This window comes from Meles meles, chromosome 4 (genome assembly GCF_922984935.1).
Source record: "Meles meles chromosome 4, mMelMel3.1 paternal haplotype, whole genome shotgun sequence".
Classification (NCBI taxonomy): Eukaryota; Metazoa; Chordata; class Mammalia; order Carnivora; family Mustelidae; genus Meles; species Meles meles.
The window spans coordinates 70,999,779-71,014,768 of record NC_060069.1 but is presented as its reverse complement, the minus strand read 5'-3'; positions in this window follow the sequence as shown (position 1 = coordinate 71,014,768).

Below are 14,990 nucleotides of genomic sequence, written 5' to 3'. Positions count from 1 at the left end.
CTCTATCTCCTCATTTTTAATCTACAGGTGTCTTTAGGTCTGAAATGAGTCTCTTGTAGGCATTATACAGTTGGGTCATGCTTTTTCATTTTTTGTTTTTAAGATTTTATTTTTTTATTTATTTGACAGAGGGAGAGAGAGAGAGACCACAAGTAGGCAGGGAGGGAGGCAGAGAGGGGGAAGCAGGCTCCCTGCTGAGCAGAGAGCCTGATGCAGGGCTCGATCCCAGAACCTGAGATCATGCATGACCTGAGCTGAAGGCAGAGGCTTAACCCACTGAGCCACTCAGGCACCCCGGGTCATGCTTTTTTATTCATTCTATCCCTCTATGCATTTTGGTGGAGGCATTCAGTCCATTTATGTTCAAGGTGACTTTTGATAGGCACATATTTATTGCCTTTTGTTACTTGTTTTGTGGATATTTTTGTAGTTCTTCTCTGTTTCTTTCTTCTCTCATAGTTTGCTGGCTTTCTTTAGTGATATACTTGGATTCCTTTCCTTTTATTTTTTGCATATCTATTACTGGGTTTTGACTTGTAGTTACCAATACATTTGTATATAGCACCTGCATATTGCAGTCTATATTAAGTTGGTGGTCACTTAAGTTTGAACCCATTCTTTACTCCTTTCTTGCCCCATGTTTTAGGTATATGGTGTCATAATTTACATCCTTTTGTCTTGTAAATCCCTTGACTGATTTTTGCAGATATACCTTTTTTTCCTGTTTTTGTGCTTTCCTACTCTTTTTACTCCTGTGTATGGTCTTTTCTTTCCACTCAAAAAGTTTCCTTTAACATTTCTTGTAGGGGTGGTTTATGGTCGTCATGAATTCCTTTAACTTTTGTTTGTTTGAAAACTCTTTATCCCTCCTTCTGTTCTGAATAATGGCCTTGCTGGAAAAACATTCTTGGTTACAGGGTTTTTTTCTTTCATCATTTTGAATACATCATGCCACTTTCTTCCAGCCTGCAAAGTTTCTGTGGAAACATCAGCTGACAGCCTTGTGGTGTTTCTTCTGTGTGTAACTGTCTTTTCTTTTGCTGCTCTTAAAGTTCTCTTTATCACTACTTTTTGCCATTTTAGTTACAATGTGTCTTAGTGTGGACCTTCTTGGGTTGATTTTGTGAGGGGTACTCTGTGCCTCTTGGATCTGGATTTCTGTTTCTTTCCTCAGAGTTGGGCAGTTTTTACCTACTATTTCTCCAAATAAGTTTTCTGCCCCCTTTTCCCTCTCTTCTCCTTCTGGGATCCAAATTATGAAAATACTACACTTGATAGTGCCACTGAGTTCCCTGTTTGTTTACTATTATTAGTTTTTTCTCTCCTGCTCAGCTAAATTATTTTTATTGTTATATTTTTTCCCAGTTTTACTGAAATTTGGAATAAACATGTGTAAGGTCAAGGTATACTATGTGATGATTTGAAACATGTGTTTTGCAAAATGATTACAATAAGGTTACTTAATATTTCCATCCCTTACATAATTAGTGTTGATAAATTCTCTCAGCAGGTTTAGTATTAATAAGTTCCCTTAGGAAAGTACTTACCTTTCATTCTTCAAAGACAATTTTGGGGAGTAAAGTATTGTTAGTTGGCAGGGTTTTTTTTCTTTTTCTTTTAACGTTTTTAATATATCATTTCACTCTTACTTGGGGTCCCTAGGACAGTTGGAAACAAAGGCACCAGGATGAGCTGGTTTCTTGATTCATAAGAAACCACTGTGGGGCTGATGTCACTAGAGACTCCTGGGGCAGCTAGAGCCAGCAGGTGCAGGAATGAGAAGGGGGCCTTTATAGCCAGGAGCCTACTAAGAATCCTGGCTCGCAATCCACCTGGAGCCTAGAGACCTGCCTGTATTTCTTGAGTAGCAGTCACTAGGTAAATGGGGCTTGGGTTTGTGGGAGCCCACTGGGAGATTTCCAGGGATGCATCTGGGTCTCTGGGAAGTTCTGGGGCTACAGGTGCTAGCAGGAGCCATCTATGACTATGAAAGTCAGCCTCATACCAGGATGAGCCAATTCAAAGTCCATGGTGAAGTCCAGTTCTAAAAATACTTTCCTTCCACCTTCGAGATGTCTTCTTTCTGCTAGCTGGGCTCATGTGCTTGGTGGAATAGTGATGGGGGAAGTGTGAATATAACTTTCCTACCATAATAATTTCTTCTTTCTTGTTTTTCTGCTTCACTCTGGTGCCACAGACCTTCAGTTGGAATCCGTGACTGCTCTGAAGGTAACTTACAAGTGCATCATTTTCCAAATTGATGTTTTTCAGTGGAAGGGACAAGTGGTAGAAATTTCTGTTATGCCATTCTGCTGATGTCACTCTCTAGTCCTAATTTTTATTTTACTAAAGTTATTTTCATCAGTTAATTATTTTTCTATTAACATTTCAAAGGTGATATTATAGGGTTATTCTAAATATGTTATGAAATATTTAATGTAGATATTTTATATATATTTCAGCATATATGTAAAAATAAACACCTGTAAAACACCCTTAATTTTATGAAGTGGGAAATTTTTGATACCATTGCATCTATGTATTCCTCTTTAATCTTTCCCTCTTAATTTTGTGTTTTGTTCATCATTGTATTTAATATTCTCATTTATTTTGGTTACATATACAGTTATCCCTACTAATACATGATTTGCTTTTTATTTTTCTAGATACTTATTCAAATCATGTCACATCGTACATGATCTTGCTGTACATGTACTTGTACTTGCTGTTTTTTTTTCCTACATTGATTCTAAGATCCATCTATGCTGCATGTTCACCTAGCTCACTTACTTTCACTTCTATATAATAATCAATGCACTATAATTTTTCTTGTTTCCTGTTAATGAACTTTTCAATTCTTTATAGATCTTTGCCATTATGAACAGTGGTGATAAGAAAATGTGGGTATGTTATATATTCGGTTATATATTCATGTCCTGATACATGCAAGCAAGAGTTTTTCAGGTCATGCCTATGAACAGAAGTGGTGAGTTATACCATACACAAATGTCCAGCTTCAACGTATAGGGGCATGTTTGATCTATAATGACTATAGATCGAAATGTGACTGAACCCATTAGCACTCTCAGCCACAATGGATGGGCTCTCTGTTAATCTAACACTTTCATTTTTCATTTCAAATTTGGCCATTTCATTTTACCCTATAAATCAAAACAAAAGAAAACAAAACAAGAGTCCCTCTAGTGGCTTCCCATCTCACTCAGAGTAATAGGCAATAACATACCTGCAAGGTCCTCAGTGATCTACCTCTGTATTCTTGCTGGCTTCATCTCTTACTCCTCTGTACTTTCTTCTTCCTCTTCAGCCACACAAGTCTCACTTCTGTACTAAGGACACAGCAAGAATATTCCAAACTCAGGGCATTGCACTGGCAGGTTTCTTTATGTGGGGTATGACGTTCCCCAACTTCACATACTACATTGTACTCTTCCCCACCTGGCTTCCAAGATAGCAAGACTTCCCTGAGTCTACTGAATCAAATAATACCCAAAAATACATTTGTACTTTGTCCTCTCTTCTCCTCTCTGTTAGTATTTTTGTAGGACTTATCTCCATCTGACATGTTATTTACTATTTTTCATGTGTTTCTGCCATGTTTCCTTCACATTATAACATCAATTGCACATGGCATGGATGTTGACTATTTCCTTCACTGCTATACATTTAATAACTAGATAACTACCTGAGAAACATTCATTTCTTAAATAGAAATCATAGAAAGGATGAGTGATAATAACAAAAAATTTCTTTTCACTTTCAAATTTTTTAACCTACTATGCTATGAGATGGAACTGAGCCCTTTATGATATAAAATGCATCCATTTTCAATAAACATTAAATCACTTCTTTGAATGGATAACTTTTCCAAATACTTTAATGATTAACCATAAGTTTATGTAGAAGAAAATATTTATATTTAAAAGTGACCATGTAAACATTCAAAACATGTAAAGTCGAACATTAACAAAGTAATATTTGGAGAATTATCCCAATTTGTTTCTATTGAAGGACAGGAATTATTAACTGTAATGTGCTTGATGAGAACACAAGTACATTCTTTCATAGAGATCATAGTCATCAGCACTTAATAGTATATCAGTTGTATAATATTTAATGTACAACTACATTCAAATTATAACAATTTTTGGAAACATTTTTCCAAGTTTCATACAAATTACTCTCATAAACTAAAGCTATTTCCAAATAAGTGCAACATTTTCACACACTGTTTTTTTCTTTTGGACATATAATTGTTTGTCATATTAGACTTTTGTTGAAAGTCTCCACAATCTTAGTAGAATATTTGCAAGTGATCACTGTTGAAAGGATAGTTCTTTACTGGATTAGTCTGAAATAAAATACCTTTGAAAAGCATCAGAATATTTTCCAACACAAGAAGAAGTTTAACAAAAACTGCAAAATTAAAAATTGGATTGTCTTAGAAACAAGAAACACCAAGGAAATAATTTTTTTTAAAAAATATGATCATGATACTATATAACAAACTATTTTAACTAATAATCCAAATGGAATGACCCTCTTTAAAAGTGTTTATTTGAGCATTGTTAGTAGCAAAAATCATTTTGCAAAATTTGAATGTGACACAAAGTAAAGAAAAAGTATTTCAAAAGCCATTTCAAAAAATTTCACTAATTTGTTAAATACATAAAGTAATAGTATATTTGGAGAATATATACTTTAAATAACTGACAGTCAAGAGTAGAAATGTCAGTTCTACTGAAATTGTTAAATTGAACTGAAGGGACAAGGGTAAGATGCAAGGAAATCAAGTTATATTTTGTCGTATCTTTGTTTTTACTTTTATTGATATTAAATAATATTTAAAATAAAATAGAATAATTCTGACATATTATGAATTTGCTGTCTTCACTGATTCTTAAATTCTCCTGATATAGGCTTCACAGAATATAAAATGAAACACTAACAATTTATTTGAGCACTCTGCCCCTCTGTGTTGACACAATACTATTTCATTAAACTGAACTATTATCTTCAACTGGCCTTTCCCTGACCTTCAAGTTTATCTTAATTTGCTTTAGATTTTGAAATGAAAGGAATGCAAATAAAAAAGATGTTGAAATATGGGGCTGAATATAATACATTCCTGTTTGCTTTCAATCTCGCCTTTATAAAGCCTTCCTTGGCCCAGGCTGGAGACTTGTCAATCCTCTGACCTCCTAAATCACTTGATGTCTTTTTTTATTCATTCTTATTTATTCAGTATTTTTTGTTTGCATTATGATGTTTTAATAATAAAATCATATTAGTTCACACAATTATTTCACATGAATGCACCTGGATCTTTACAAGAACCTTTGCAAAACACCATGTTTAGAGAAATTAAGTATTGTTATTCACTGTGAGGACAAGAAAATAGTTCACATACTTGTTCAAGTTCAATGACTTTTTAAGTGTCCAAGGCAGTTCTAAAATCCAGAATTATTTTCTATTGTGTTACAAAAATTCAATTCTATTAATTCTTAAATTTGAACTGAACTTTGGAATCTCCAGTTGGGATTTTTAAGAATGAATACTTTCTTAATTTTAACTGCTTATTAAGTTTTCTTGTTTTTATTAATTACACAAAAAAATTTACATTAGACTTTAGACCTGCCATTCCTATTTTATAGATGCAAACACTGGTGCTTAGATTACATGACTAGCTCCAGGGTTATAATGCCAAGGTTACAGAGTCACTACTAAAATTCAGGTCTTCTCACTGTTTCCTGTACTCTATTGCATTTTGGTAGGGAATGAATGTAATTATCAGTAAGTCCCTTCTTATATTGAATGTACACACACAGTAAATATGCTATAGGCTATGCACAATTTTAACTTAATGTGAAAGTACCTTTTATTTACTCTCTATACCTATAAATAGAGGTATATAAATGTGTAAGTAGATAAAGAGGACCTTGTTATTTTACAAAGATTCCTATTTATTTCAGAATAAATAAATAGCAGCACTTAAGACAAGTCAATTATAAGAGAGGAAGAACACCAAGAAATGAGTATAGAGTATGTGGTATAATTTACTGAAAAATTTACTGATTTTAACTAAATTGAATTGAACCAAATTGCTGAATTTAAAGTGTAAGTTACCAAAGTGTGCAATTCTGCAAAAACAAGATTGTTTTTCAGATGGAAAATAAAGAGATAAACTTTAGTTTCCACATAAGATGTCAAAATATAGAAAAGACAATAATCATAGGTCAATTGATTATTTTGACTGAAAATTGAGATTATCTATTAAGATGGTGTTCTCAATAGATGTTTCTTTAAGCTTGGGTATGTATACTGAAAAAATTAACTTGGATAATTTCACAAAAATTTGTGGAGTGCTTATTATATTCTGAATATTTTATCATGCTACCCTCATGGTTCTATAGTTTCCATTTGTGAAAGATGAGCTGATAATAAGTTTCTAGATAGGAACTGCCCAGCAGGGAGGCTACTAGTTAAATGTGTCTATGTGAATTTATATGTTAATTAACTAAATTAGAAACAATTAAAATTTCAATTATTGCATCTCACTAGCCACATTTCAAGTGTCCAGTTGCCACCTGTGGCTAATAGCTGCCGTATTGATCAGTACAGATATAATAATTCTGGTTATCACAGAAACTTTTATTGCACAACCCTGATCTAGATCTTATAGTTCCTCAAGTACTAGGGACTCAAGAATGCAAATTTCTGCTAATTAACTTGTCTGCACATGCACATGAAATGATCCTATTAAACATTTCTTCAGGAAATTGTTTCTCTGTCACTCTTTGGTGCAGAGAAGGGTCAGCTCAGGGATATGAGCATTTAAATTTCTGTCAAGTACAATCCTATAATAGGTATGGAAGCCTCAGGCAATCATAGCAGGAAGCCCCAGTAATTGATATATAATCTAATAAGCCTTCTTGCACTAACAACATAATCATTAAGCAACTAGTTGTCCAACAGAGAATTTTCCTCAGTCAACAGGATCATTCTGGTCTGCATAACAGTTATACAAACTATAATGTTGTCATCTCAGTTTCTAAAAAATTGTTGCAAGACTGAGAATTTTGTAACACACATAGACATAAAACAATTACATATAGAATATCTATGGTGACGCCTGGGTGGCTTAGTCGGTTAAGCAGCTGCTTTCAGCTCGGGTCATGATCCCAGCATCCTGGGATAGAGTCCCACATTGGGCTCCTTGCTCTGCAGGGAGCCTGGTTCTCCCTCTGCCTCTGCCTGCCACTCTGCCTGCCTGTGCTCACTCTTTCTCTCTCTCTCTCTCTGACCAAAAAAAAAAAAAAAACCAAAAAAAAAACAACTATGGTATCTGCTAATTCTGACAGAGAATACAGTCTGGTAGCCAGCATTCTTCCTGCATACCTGCATTCTTCCTGCTCACCATAAAATAAGGTGTGCAAATGGCTTCAGGTAGCTGTAATTATGTTTCTAATCAGATTTCTTATTCAAACAAGAAAATAAGCAAGAAACAGTATTTGCACAACTGTAAAGGAACTGAAACTAATTACCTAGTCTCTTTTCTAAAAATATGAATAGATAACCAAGGTCTTCAACATATGAGAAATGCCAGTCTCTTGACAGAGAAAGACCAAGATGAACTAAAAGAAAATGTGACAGCAGAGAGATTAAAAATAGACTGAAAAATAACTTTAAAAAATCTCTAATGTATTCGGATACAATGCAGAGAATATATATAAAAAATAAAAAAGTATAAAAATGAAATAATTGAATAAAGTTTTAAGAGATAAAAATATTTTTAGTATTTACTGTATTTTATATGTGTATTGTATATTCTTTTTAAAGATTTTATTTATTTATTTGACAGAGAGATAGAGAGAGAGAGAGACAGCATGAGGGTAAGAGTGGGGGAAGGGTTTAAGGAGAGGAAGAATCAGATTCTCCAATGAGCAGAGAGCTCCATGCAGGGCTGTATCTCTGGACCCTGAGATGGTTCCCCTGAGCCACCCAGGTGACGATGTGTATTGCATAATCTTATATAAATTAAAAACAATGAAGGAATTATAAAAGAAAGCAAAAGAAATGCAGAGCATAGTCCAATAATCAGGAAATTATAGGAGAAAGTATAAGAGTTAAAGAATACTTAATGTTTCTACATGCCATCAATAAAATGCTCAGAAAGATTAATGGAAAAATTGAATAAAATTTCTAAAGGAACCTTAACAAACTTGCCAAAAGTAAACATAGAGAGAAGCCTTCAGTTTTAAAGACAATGCCAAATGATGTTAATATTTTTAAAAAGAGGGAATCATAATCTGACATGTTCTTTTGAAATTTTGAAATTTCAAGAATGTTATAGATTTCATTAAAAGATAAAACAAAACATCTCACCAAAATCATCATTAAGAAAATTAACGGATTGGATAGAGACTGGGCAATATCTGAAACACATATATAAATCAAAGAATTATATCCAGGAAAAAAAATACAAATACAAATCACTAATAACAATGCACCGAAAAAAAAAAACGAGCAAATAACTTGAAAAAATAATGAACTCTCTAAAGAAGATATAAAAATGGAAGAGGAGACAGAAAAAGGTGGAATTCTCTTATGAAATTTTCCCTTATTATCATATAGTGTCTACTCCCTCAGTCTTTTTTCCTTTCTTTTTACCTTTATCTTTATAGGATATGGAGTATGCAGACTACGCTGTGCTATGACAACTTGTGAGAATCATTTCAGGTTGTGTTGGTGGTGGTGGTGGTAGGTTTTGTTTTCTTTTCTTTTTTCTGTATATCACTTTCTAATCTATTATTTCTAATCCATCCTTGATGTCTTGTCCTTTTTAACACTATATAATTCAATCTATATAAATTCAAAACCAAAGTAGCTCAAAAAATGGTATAGAAAATAAAAGAACTCCTCATGGTGACTAGGGAAATTAGACAATATAAAGACTAAGAAAAACTCCCTTAACAGATACAGGAAGGAATAAAGAAGAAATACTGTGTGCTGACAATTTTTCCCCAGTCATATAAATTAAGTAAAACATATTTCTAAGTGGTATGATTAACATCAGAAAAGTGTATTTGCTCCAGATGGAGCAGCTAGTAATAGGAATTGGAGGTATTTTGAAATAGAGCTGGTTCTAAGGTAGATAGTATCAGAAGACATCAAAACTGAAAAATAAATCAGTCATATAAGTCAAGAAGCTAGCAAAAAAATAATGTATGGAAAAAGAAGAGTACATAAAGATAAGATTAAGAATTTAATAATAAACCAACTATACTAGATAAATAAATCAAATCTAGAATAAGATCTTTAAAAATAATTTTTAGGGGTGCCTGGATGACTCAGTTGGTTAAGTGTCTGACGGTTGGTCTCAGCTCAGATCTCGATCTTAGGGCTATGAGTTCAAGCCCGATGCTGGGCTCCATGCTGGGTGTGGAACCTACTTTTAAAAAAAAGGAATTTTGAAATTAGCATACTTCTAAAAATTTTGACCAAGAGATAAACAGAAAACAAACATAAAAATAGGGGCACCTGGGTGGCTCAGTGCGTTAAGCCTCTGCCTTCAGCTCAGGTAATGATCTCAGGGCCTTGGGATCAAGTCTCGCATTCGGTTCTCTGCTCAGCCGGGACCCTACTTCCCCCTATATCTGCCTGCCTCTCTACCTACTTGTGATCTCTCTCTGTCAAATAAATAAATAAAATTTAAAAAAAAACAAAAATAACACTAGATATAAGAAAATCTACAAGTGACTGAGGAGACATTAAAATGTTACAAGATGTTCCACATATAAGTTTAATACACTAAATTATGAGATTTTATCAAAAGAAAAATTTTAGCTCAAGAAGAATCAAAACCCTGATCAGGCAAAAAAAAAAAAAAAAGCACAGAAGAAATTGAAGAATCAGTTTATCACTGACAAAACCATCATGCATAGATAACTTTATAGCAATTTCTATCAAAAATTTAAATAATATCAATATTTAAATTAGTCCAGTATACTAAAAAATTAGAAAACTTCTAAATTAATTGTATGAATTTAGCTTAATTCCGATATCAAGATCATACAGAAAAAGCACACACAAAAACCTCACCTACAGTTCAATGCTATTCATGAATGTACATGCAAGGACTCTAAATAAAATATTAGCAAATCAAACACAGCAATATATCAAAGCATTAATCTATCTTGAGTAAACAGAGTTTAACCTAGCAAGGCAAAATTGAGACAAAATTTGGATATATAATAATGTTATGATGTATTTCTTAAAAGACTAAATGATGAAAAACCAAATTATTTAGCTTTGTAAATGATGCAAAGGATACAATATGGTTTGCTACTAATACCCAATTTAATAAAATAAATTGTATCTAAGGTGTTCTGCCTATCACTGAAGATAAAAGGATGAAGGAGACATAGGTCCCATCCTTGAGGTTCTAACAAGTTAAAAGACGTGCTAGAAGGGTTTAATGGCGGTTCCTTCACTGGATGGTTAGAAATTCTGTAATCTGTTTGTTTGTTTCTCAGAATCCACAGTCTCTCGTGGTTTGTGTCCCCCTCTAATTTGGGGGTGGGGAATGGGTGAGCCTGGTGGTGGGTATTAAGGAGGGCACATATTGCATGGAGCACTGGGTGTTGTATATAAACAATGAATTCTGGTACACTGAGAAGAAATTTGAAAAAAAAAAAGAAATTTATATATAATCTACACACTCACAAAAAAGGAATTCTGTTAAAAAAAAAGCAACCTAGGAATAGAATAGCACTTTCCTAATTTGATCAAAGGCATCTATTAAAAAATAACAATATGTATCATCCTTAACAGAGAGATCTTAGACCATTCCATTAAAGAATCCTAATTGCTGGTATCATCAGAGGTTTATTAAAGAACAGTCTATCTAATATGCAACACTAAATATTTATGCTGTGTTTTAGGTATCAGTAGTTTCTTCCCTTTCGCATTTAAATCACTTTTGCATTTGATGACTAAATGAGTGATATTAGACCAGACTTTACTCACCTCTGTAAACTACATGGACCAATAAAAATAAGATCAAAGCAAAAGGTTTTGATTTGATATTCAGAAAAAGCAGTTTTCCAATACTGATTTCAACTGTGAATAGTTTCTGTCCTCTGTGACTTGCTATACATTATGGTGGATTTTAATTACATTCAAATAAATTCTGAAAGCATGCTCCCATACCTCAGAAGTAACTTCTAGTCCTTACCAGTCTCTAAATCCACCAAGTTTATTCTACACAGTTTAGGGACTAAATCACAAAACTAAATAATAATAATAACACATTTTCTTATTTTTTTTTAATTTTCTTATGTTTTATGTGGAGTTATTTTACCATTTAATTTTTCACCCCAAACTAGATTATTCATTCGTAAATATTTACTGAATTTTTACTGTAGGCCAGGCTTTGAGCTAGTTGCTATTGATATGACAATCACCAAACCTCAAAGTAATATAGTTTAATGGTAGAAGAATTCAAGTAAATAGATAAAATGATAAATGATATGTAGATCATTATATATAAGATGGGAATAAATGATATATAAGAGATATGAATACAATCCCCTGGAAACTCATAAGAAACTTATACCTCCTCTCTATGCTCTACAATATGTGGCATACTAGTGAATATGGTTGTTTTAGCTTAGCAGCTACCAACTACTTTTGCACACTTAAGTCATATCCGATATCTAATCTTCCATCGGATATTTAGTAGATTCCTTGAAATTAACCTGGAAATGTCAGAAACCTTTCCCTCCCCCTTCTCAGTTTTCCTCAACTCATAAAATGCTAACAAACATAGGAATTGTCACTGATTTCATTTATTCAGAAGAAACAATCAGATTCATCAAATTCATAATATCTCTATTTGGTTCTACCTCTAAAATATGTCTCCTTAAATTTCTTTTCATGCTCTCTACCTGACACTTAGTGCAAGCCATCACCAGATACAACCTTGAGGTTCTAACAGCCTTGTTTCTACTTTTAATTCCCAGCCATTCCACAAACATATACCCAAAGCAGTCAAAGGTCTTTTTGAAATACTTCCCTTGCTTAAAATATCCAATGGCTACCTATCACATTTAGATAATGCTAAAGTTATTACTATCCCCAATTATTGTATTAACTCACTAGACCTATCTCAGGAAATTTTTAAGATATGTTCCTTCTATCTGGATGTTTCTTCCTTGAGATCTTCTCATGTCTGGTTTTTCTTCATCATTCTGGAATCAGGCCTGTTAACTTTCTCAAAGAGAAGGTCCTTTTGCCTTAATCTCCATCTTATGCTATGACTTTCTATTTATTATCTTGTTTTATTTTTATTTTCATAAGACTTTTCTGAATCTGAAGTGATCTTAGTTTTCTGTATAATTATCATCTGCTCTAATTTATTATTCATGGTACTTGGGACATTAATGAGCATATTACTTTGGCTCATTGGTTAGCTCTACTATTTACCCTTCAGTTACTTAGTGCCATGAATTTAAATCTCACTAGGGTGGAAAATAGGGTTTTTTATCTTAATATATGCGAAATAGAACCCCCGGTACATTCTCCTCCTTTCTATTTTCCACACATACTTAGTGTTTAGAAAAATGTGTCTGGAACAGAGGTGTCTTATTTGGGAAAAAAATCATTGAACAAATGATTAAATGAATAAATGAATGACAACTCTCAGCATATAGGTTTTACTATTGTACAGGTGAATACAACTTAGTCAAAGAATCATTTGAGACTTTAGTCATTCAGGCAATCATTAATTTAATTTAATTTTTCTTAACTCTAAAATCCTATACATATATCAAAATAGTAAGAAAAGTCACTGTATCAGCTCCCCATATCATATTTTATGTTCCCTGTTGATTTTCATCTTTATGAAAATAAACATTTATATAGTTGTGATCATAGTCATTAAAAGGAGAAATATACAGCTTTGCATTATTTTATAGCTTAAAATATATTAAATCTAAAATATAATTTAGATACTTTTATATTTTCAATACAAATAGATGTGCAATATTCGATAGTTGTATTAGGTTATCTACTATTGGTAGATATTTTGGCTATAAGTAATATTCAATACATTGAGTGACACTTAAGTATATATCTCCCTGATATGAGGACATGGAGAAGCAACATGGGGGGGTAGGGGGATAGGAGAAGAATAAATGAAACAAGATGGGATTGGGAGGGAGACAAACCATAAATGACTCTTAATCTCACAAAACAAACTGGGGGTTGCTGGGGGGAGGTGGGATTGGGAGAGGGGGAGCGGGCTATAGACATTGGGGAGGGGAGGCGAACCATAAGAGACTATGGACTCTGAAAAACAACCTGAGGGTTTTGAAGGGTCAGGGGTGGGAGGTTGGGGGAACAGGTGGTGGGTAATGGGGAGGGCACGTTTTGCATGGAGCACTGGGTGTTGTGCAAAAAGAATGAATACTGTTATGTTGAAAAAATAAATAAAATGGAAAAAAAAATATATATCTTTCTTCTTTATAGCTTTTATAGTCTACCTTATTTCCTAATATTAGATTCTAAAATTGCATTAATCAATGAAAGATTGTAAACATTTTTATGACTTTTAATATCTTATGACTCTTAATATTATAGCAGGTATAGAAAACACCATAAAACTTGTTGCATCCCTAGGACAATATCTGGCATATGGTAAACATATAATGAATGTATAAGTAATCTATCAAATAGTGAATGCTATCTAAATTTTTTCTGTAGACACATGCTAATGAATATTTCATATTAATATTAATTGATATTTTAGATTTTTCAATGCAAAAGGTATCTGAGTGATTGATTTTATTATATTTGGTCAAATATGCCCTGAAATCTACATTTCTTTGGGTATCATTGTTTTGCAGTACCCCCTTCAATTTTTTCTAGTTCATTTCTAGTGTCTAGGACTGAAAAAGGTCAGTAGAGCCTCCCATGCAGGGCAGTTCAAGACCAAACTTGGTCCCACAAGAATTGCCAATTAAAATTTTCTTAGTCACTTCCTCTGCCCAGGGCTAGCTGTACTGTGAGTCATCCAGGCAGGTTACCCTGTACAAAAACTGGAATTGGCATGGCCCTGTCCCAATTTATTTCCTTTGGGACACTTTTTGACCATGCATTAAGTTGACCAGATACTCCCAATCTCAGATAATCATAACTATTGGGTTGTCCTAAACTTGGTCTGGCACAAGTTTTAGGTGAGTCGTCTGGTAAGCAGATTGCTTCCATCAGGCAGATTGGTATTGCTTTTACAGGACTATGTGAGGTTGGGTCACCAGAATGGTGCAGACAATGTGATTTTGGGTGGCTTTCTCTCACATCAGTCACAGGAAAAGTTCAGAGCTCTGAGTAATCAATGTTTCAGCACCCTATATTACTCTTAAGCTGTGTCTAAGCTCATCTTTGATACTTGCCCATCCATATAGAAACAGTGTTGCTACATCTAGTCTACAGCATCTAGGGATGGTGAAGGTAGTACCAAGTATCCTTTCTCTTGTAGTCCTTGCAACTGCAGTCAGAGCAGTCACGCTACCACTTTTGTTTCCTCCACATGATGTGGCAGCAATCCTGTGGTCATGATTTGACCATAAAAACCCTTTGAGGGTTTTTAGGACAGTTGCTCCTCAAGCCCAATAAGTCCTTCTGATTAATGTCTTCTCTTACTTTGATAGCATGCTGACATCATGAATCCATGTCTAAAGCTATGCTGGAAGAGAGACACTCTTTGCCCAAATGCGGCCATTCTTTACAGTCAATTCTGTGCACCTCACTATCCTCCTACTGGTGTGACCGTATGGAAGGCAGATAAATACTGAAAGAGTACATTCTAGGAATGCAATATTTAGCTTTAAAGTGTTCAAAATAAGATACGGTGTATGCTGTAAAGTCCGAACTGGTACATTTACCATGACCAGAAAATGAATTTTTGTTCA